We start from the raw sequence: 7,851 nt of genomic DNA, 5'->3' as shown, positions 1-7,851 counted from the left end.
CCCGCTCTCTCTTCCGGTTCTCCGGCCTAATGGCCTCAGCCTGCGCCCCTCGAATGGTGTCCAACACCGGAGTCATCACTGTCAATCTCATACAAACATCTCGTATCGGGGCACTCTCTGCCCTGCGACTCAGGGCATCAGCTACAACATTAGCTTTGCCCGGGTGGTACAGGATCTCGCAATCATAGTCCTTCACCACATCTAACCATCTCCTCTGACGCATGTTCAGGTTGGGCTGATCCATCAAATACTTCAAGCTCTTATGGTCCGTATATATGGTACACCGAACCCCGTACAGGTAGTGACGCCAGATCTTGAGGGCGAACACTACTGCCCCCAGCTCCAGATCGTGGGTGGGATACCTCGTCTCGTGAGGCTTCAGCTGCCTTGATGCGTATGCTATCACATGCCCTCTCTGCATCAGCACCGCTCCCAGCCCCGATATCGATGCGTCACAATACACCACAAAGTCCTCCATTCCCTCCGGAAGGGCTAACACCGGGGCTTCGCATAGTCTCTGGCGAAGTGTCTCGAAGGAGGCCTGCTGCTTTGGGCCCCATGAAAAAGCAACACCCTTCCGGATCAATCTGGTGAGTGGTACGACGATCTTGGAGAAATCCATGATAAATCTCCTATAATAGCCGGCCAACCCGAGGAAACTCCTGATCTCGGTGGGGGATCTCGGCACCTCCCAACTCATCACTGCCTCAACCTTGGCCGGATCGACCAAAATCCCATTCTGGTTAACGAGGTACCCTAGGAACTGGACCTCTCGTAACCAGAAATCACACTTGGAGAATTTGGCATAAAGCCTCTCCGATCTCAAAACTCCAAGTAACTCTCTCAAATGCTCCTCATGCTGCTCTCTGGATCTCGAATACACCAATATGTCATCGATGAACACGATCACCGAACGATCCAACATCGGTCTGCATACTCTGTTCATGAGATCCATGAATACCGCCGGTGCATTGGTGAGCCCGAAAGGCATCACCACGAACTCGTAATGCCCGTAACGAGTCCTGAATGCTGTCTTCTGGATATCCTCATCTCGTACTCTCATCTGATGATATCCAGATCTCAAGTCGATCTTGGAAAACCAAGACGCTCCCTGCAACTGATCGAATAAATCGTCGATCCTCGGTAAGAGGTAACGGTTCTTGACCGTCAGTTTGTTCAACTCCCGGTAATCAATGCACATCCGGTGTGAACCATCCTTTTTCTTGACAAAAAGGATCGGCGCTCCCCACGGCGAGCTACTCGGCCGTATAAACCCCTTCCCCAGCAGCTCCTGAAGCTGCGAGGATAACTCCTGCATCTCTGGTGGCGCAAGGCGATAGGGCGCCTTGGCGATAGGCACTGCCCCCGGAACCAATTCAATACGGAACTCTACCTGCCTCTTGGGAGGTACACCCGACAACTCCTCGGGGAAAACATCCGGGAACTCACGCACTATCGGAACCTCATCGACCGACCTCGGTCTCTCTGCATCTACTCTCGTATCCACCACATAAGCCACAAACCCACTACAGCCCTGCTGTAGACTCTGCCTCGCTCTAGCGGCCGAACAAAATGCTGAGCCAGAATGGGTACCCTCGCCGTACACCGTAAGTACTCCCCCACTGGGGTCTCGTATCGTCACCAACTGTCGCTCGCAGTTTATCACAGCCCCAAATCGGCTCAACCAATCCATGCCTACTATGACACATACGTCCCCCATAGCAATCGGGACCAGATCTATCGGGAACTCGACACCGAAGATCTCGAGTACACATCCTCGAATCACATCAGTAGCATACACTGCTCGCTTGTCGGCTATAGAAACTCGTAGAGGTCGACTCAACGCCTCTCGCTGAACACTGATGTGTCGACTAAACGCTATCGACACAAATGACCGACTCGCACCCGAGTCAAACAACACCAAAGCAGGTACAGAACCCACAAGAAATGTACCTATGCATACCTCAAAATAAGCATAATATCACAAACTCAATATAAACCGAGGAAAGAATACATACCAGCTACCACATCGGGTGCTGCGCGGACCTCCTCCGCTGTCAACTGGAAGGCTCTCCCACGAGCCTTCGGCGCCTCGGCCTTCGCCGGCCGACTCTCTGTAGCTCGAACAGCAGGCGCAGATCCCTGCGCTGATCTCTGCAGTAGCTGTGGGCACTCGGCCTTCCGATGGCCGGTCTGGTTGCAATGAAAGCAAACCGTGAATCTCTTGGGGCAGTCCCTCGCATAATGCCCCTCCTTCCCACACTTATAACACACCCCAGCTCTGCATGTCCCCTCGTGGCTCTTGCCGCACTTTCCACAAGTGCGGCCCTTCGGACCCCCAGATCTCGAATCAGCGGGCTTTACCCGCTTGGCTGCCGGCTGAGACTGTGCCGGTCGCCGATCCACCCTCTGAGACTCGGCCTCCTCCCTGGCCTGCGTCTCCAGCTCAATCTCCCTCTTCCGGGCATTTTCCTGGAGCTTAGCAAATGTTCGATAAGTCGAGTTCGACACGAACTCCCGTATATCCCTCCTCAAAACACCCAAGTACCGGCTCATACGTGCCTGCTCAGTAGACACCTGCTCAGGGCAGAACATCGCCCTCTCATGAAACTTCCGGGTAACCACAGTAACCGAATCAGTACCCTGTTTGAGGGTCAAGAACTCTTGAGCCAATCGCTCCCTCTCCACCGGAGGAACATACTCATCTCGAAACATCATGGTGAACCTCTCCCAGGTCACCGCAGTCAGCTCTGCAGTAGTGAAGTCTGCCGTCACAAACTTCCACCAGTCCTTCGCTCCCAAGCGAAGCTGGTTCAGCGCAAACCAAACCCTCAGATGCTCTGGACACGAGCAGGTATAGAAACAACCCTCAACATCGGTAATCCATCTCATAGCAGCAATCGGATCCTGCATCCCATCAAACTCTGGTGGCTTCGTGTTGCTGAACTCTCTGTACAGCAACGAGTCACCCCCCTGCGGCCTGGCAGCAGCAACGGCTGCGGTGGCCGCAGCAACAGCTGCATCAGTAAGAGCGGCGTACCACTCATCAAAAGCCTCCATCATCGTGGTCTTGATAGACCCGAACATCTCTGGAATCTCAGCGCGGATGGCAGCAGCCACCTCATCATGAATCATCTGGCGGAGCTCCTCATCGCTCACAACCCCCTCGCTAGTCCCTGACCGGTGGCACGTCCCAACCATGATGTCTCTCTGAAATACAACACAAGATATCAAAGACTCGCTCGAGTATACTCGCACTCGATAACTCAACCCTACTTGCTCCTTAGTACCCAATGGATTCTTACTTAGGGTGCACACTGCTCCGGCGTCTTTAGTAGTACGGGCCCTATACTACCGTCCACACCGCATCAGCATTCACTCTAAGTCCTCCTCCTTGGATTCCAGATCACAAGTACACTACATCTCACTGGCATAGGCTACCCTTCGGTAGGCCTCCCAACAGCTCCTCACTGTTACCTATTCGCTCTCAAGCATCATATAGCAGCAAAATCATTCCTAGGCTAAGGCATCACAGATCAGGCCACTCTAGTCCTAATATGATCACCTACCCTACTCTAGCATGCATAATACCTCATAATATCTCATAACCCATAAGGTAAGGGTATTTTGGGAAATCACCGTTCGGGCGCTGGCTGATCGTACACACTGCTCTGCTCTGCTCTTTCAAAACATTCTAATCTTTAATAAAATTTTGTGAATTTTATTTTGAAATTCTCTCAAATCCTCAGTTTGAGTTCAGATACACCCGAAGGTGCACCCGAATCCCTCAAACCAAGGCTCTGATACCAACTTGTAACACCCAATTTTTTTAAAACAATTTTTCATTTCAAAACATACTTTCCACTACATAAAAATCACAAAATCATAATAAATCTCTGTATCATCACAAAACATGTCCCAAGATCTCATATAAATAAATCCTCTCTCGTGTGTACGAATCATGCCGGCGCCTTCCCGCGATCCTCACTAGTACCTGAAACACATCACACAACAACTGTAAGCATAAAAGCTTAGTGAGTTCCCCAATATACCACATACAACACATACGCCACTCGAGGCTACAATACGACCCTCCGGTCCGATGTGTCTCAGCAGGACCCTCCAGTCCCGTAGCTCGTTGGACCCTCTGGTCCGGTCATAGCTCGTTGGACCCTTCGGTCCGGTCTGTATCGTTGGACCCTTCGGTCCGGTCTATATCGTTGGACCCTTCGGTCCGGTCTATATCGTTGGACCCTTCGGTCCGGTCTATACAAAACATAGCATACATATAACACAATGCACATAATCTCATACATACACATAGCATACAAGACCCTCTGGTATACACATAAATACCACTCTAGGTAATGTATAGTGAGAAGATTCACCTCGGATGTCTCGGATAATATCCCGCCTGCGTATATACTGATCTAGCCTCTGCCTATACACATAACATAATCATCTCAATCAATCACGGCTCTCTAGGCTAGACTAGACTCTCACATGTCCTCTAAGAAAGCAAAAAGGCTATTTTACCCTTCAAACAGTCCACAAGTTCCATTGTTGACCAAACCCTAAAAGTCAACAAAAGTCAACGGTCAACTCTTGACCAGACTCGCCGAGTGCACAAATGTGACTCGGCGAGTTCAGTCGTGAACTCGAGTCCTCTATTCCCCCCTCTGACTCACTGAGTCATTCCCCCAACTCGGCAAGTCACTCACTGAGTGATTCACGGGAAACCCTAACCCTACTCACCGAGTCTGCCCTTGGACTCGGCGAGTTCATGTCATACACAAACTCAAATGACCTCCTGAGGTCAGATCTGTTCCTTAGACCCATAGATCTGACCTTCCCAAGCCTGATAATCACGTAAAGCTTGGATCTTGACTCTCATGTGACGTCTAGGAGGCTTTACTTGGTGATTTAGCCCCAAACACAACAACCTAAGCTCATTGCCTCCATAGTTCAACATAAAGCAAGCTGGAATAAGTTCTTTAGACCACTATGGGTCCAGATCCGAAGTCTCAAAATGAATAGGGGCCATATTCTCACAACTCCTTCCAATAAAAGACATAAAAACTCTACATCTATGGGTTTCTTCAACAAAACAGATAAAGGGGCGACATAATACCTCAAAGATGAAGTCTTTTGCTCGAAATCCCCAGATGCACAACCTCCTTGGTCTCCTCCAAGCTGAAATCACCTCCTTCTTGCAAGAATCAATCACAAAGATCAAGAAATGGCTCCTTTCCTCTCACAAACGCTCTAGCTCTTTTAGGGTTTCTCTCTGGGGTTTGGTAGCCGCAAGTGACGGCCCTAAGGGCCTTTAAATAGGTCCCAAACCCAAGAAATTAGGGTTTCATTAAACAACGTGGACTCGCCGAGTCCACGTATGGACTCGTCGAGTCCAGTCATTAATCCAGTCTAACAATGCGCGGCTCTACTCGGCGAGTCTAAGCGCCTACTCGCCGAGTCCCTCTCCAAAACTCAAAAATAATTAGATAAATACAGCACCTGGAAATCCGGATGTTACACAATGCATGGCAAGGTCAATTCACGCGAGGTGATCATGGTGTGACGACTGTTATACTAGAGGCAGTTGTTTCACTGGACCTATGGTTTTGGCATGCATTCTTTCGTGTGATGGGGTCAAATTTGGACCTGAATGTGTTTGGAGCGTCTCTGCTATTTAACGACATTTTGCAGGGTAAAGCACCAAGCATGTTGTAACATCCTTGTTTTTGAATGGAGGTTTCAACAACAGTAAATAGTCAGGGGTTCTATTTTCCAGTTGGTTCTCATCGTGATTGTGCACTTATGTGTAGGATTAGCATGACGACGATTGTCCGAGGAGGTTTAGAGCCAATCAAATTTGCGAGTTTTCAGCTAGGGGTTCCATCGTGAAGCGGGAGCGAGAGCTGATTTATAGGAAGAAATCTAATTTAAGTGGGGGAGAATTGTAACATCCCGTTTCCTGCCATTTCTGAGCCATGGACCGAAAGTCGATTGTGTAAGGTTTTGGGCCTCAAGGAGGAAAAGTTTATTCCTTGTGGAAGGAGGTAATGATAGTTTAGAGATTTTACCCTTGAGATGTGTTCTGGGCCGAAGGGTAGAAATGGAAAAGTCATAGGTCGGTTCCTTGCATGAAATATGGATTTTTGTTCGAGAAGTTTTTAGTCCAAGATATTTATATGGTATTTTAGAGCTCTTCAACACCTTTCCCTGGATATAAAGAATGTCGAAAATGGAGTTGAAACGAAGAAGTTGTGACTGTCTGAAGTTAGGGTGGTTCTGGGTTAAGCCGCGTGCGCTGGGCGTACTCAACGTGTACATTGGGCGTACTATGGCATCCCGAGTACACTAGGCATAAATTGAGTATGCTGGCCATACACGATTAGTTCAAAAACCCTATTTTCATTGTTTGAGCCCTATTTAAGCTCCTTAACTTCCCCAAACCCATTCGATTCTCAGACTCCACCTCTCCAACACTCTCTCTTGAAACCCTAACCCTAGATTGAGACTTGTGGGAAAAAAGAAGGTGCTTTTAAGTGCTTTGGCGTGTTCTTGGTGCACCATGGAGAAGAAGGAACTCATTGAAGAAGTGTTGGTTGCATTGGAGCTTGTAGATCCAGACTTTGTTCACCTTGATGTTTTTTCTAAATGTATAAATTTTGAATATTGATGATGAAATTGTTAGATCTAGCTAGTTTTGGGTGTTATGAGCTTTTGGTAAATTTAAGTTCATAAAGTTTAGATCTTGAAAGTTTGTGACCTTGTTATGGATAAAGTTGGAAACTTTATACATCTAAACATCATTTTGATTCAGATCTGAAGGTTAGAGACCTGGACTTAATGGATAAGTTGAAAAATACACTTTTGGGTCCCTTTGAGACTTAAAGACTAGATCTTGTTTGTTGGGACAATTCTAATGGATAAAGTTGGAAACTTTATCCATTATGGAGCTATTATGAACCATAAAAATGTGATCTTGGCCTTTCTATCCCTTCCATGCAAGAGTTGTGATGTCTTATTGGGTTAAGAACTTAGGGTTTTGGACATTAAGCACTTTATAGCCATGCAAAGTCATAAAGTTGGAAACTTTATGACTTAGGACATCGTTTTGGGCTTGAATCTGAGTTCTGGACGTAAGGGATTAATGTAATAAGCTCTTAATGAAGTTTTGGGATTGGGTTGCATGCGTTGGGCGTACCTGGTGGTACGCTGCGCGTACACGGTCAGTACCCCGCTTTTTGTCAACATCCGAGTATGTTGGGCGTACTCTCTTGGTACACAGGGCGTACTCCGCTGGGAAGAAATATTGACTTTTGGTCCTTGACCATTGCTTTGAGTTTGATCAGGGGTGACCAAGTTTGACTTAAGGGTATTTTGGGTATTTTGAGCTATAGTTAAGCCTTGGTCTCTATCTGTTGAATAGGTGACCTGTAGAGCCGGTATTCGGAGCAGTGTATTGCTCAGCTATTCGTCAGACTGTGAAGTGAGTTTTCCTCACTGTACTTAAGGGTCGAAGGCACCAAGGTCGGCCCAATGGATCAGATATCCTAGTTTGTTGCTATGTTGTTGCGGTCTGTTAGATCTATATACTGGTATATAGGATGTTAATATGCTTAGTAATCAGTAGATCTGCCTGATTGTCTGTTAACTGTTATATGTTTATCTGTTGAGTATATGCCGACATGTACTGGTTAGTGTTAGAACAAAGTTCTTGTAGGATCGATAGATTCTAAGAAGAAAAACAATTAAAGACGTAATGATGAACACATGAATGGTTTAACTGATGTCGAATGATTAAACTTTAACACCTCAGAAGAGCTCGATTAAGAACTTCGACTT

This window comes from Lactuca virosa, chromosome 4 (assembly GCF_052849685.1).
Source record: "Lactuca virosa cultivar CGN04683 chromosome 4, Lactuca_virosa_CGN04683_v6, whole genome shotgun sequence".
In the NCBI taxonomy this organism is placed as follows: domain Eukaryota; kingdom Viridiplantae; phylum Streptophyta; class Magnoliopsida; order Asterales; family Asteraceae; genus Lactuca; species Lactuca virosa.
Note: the sequence above shows the minus strand (reverse complement) of the source record.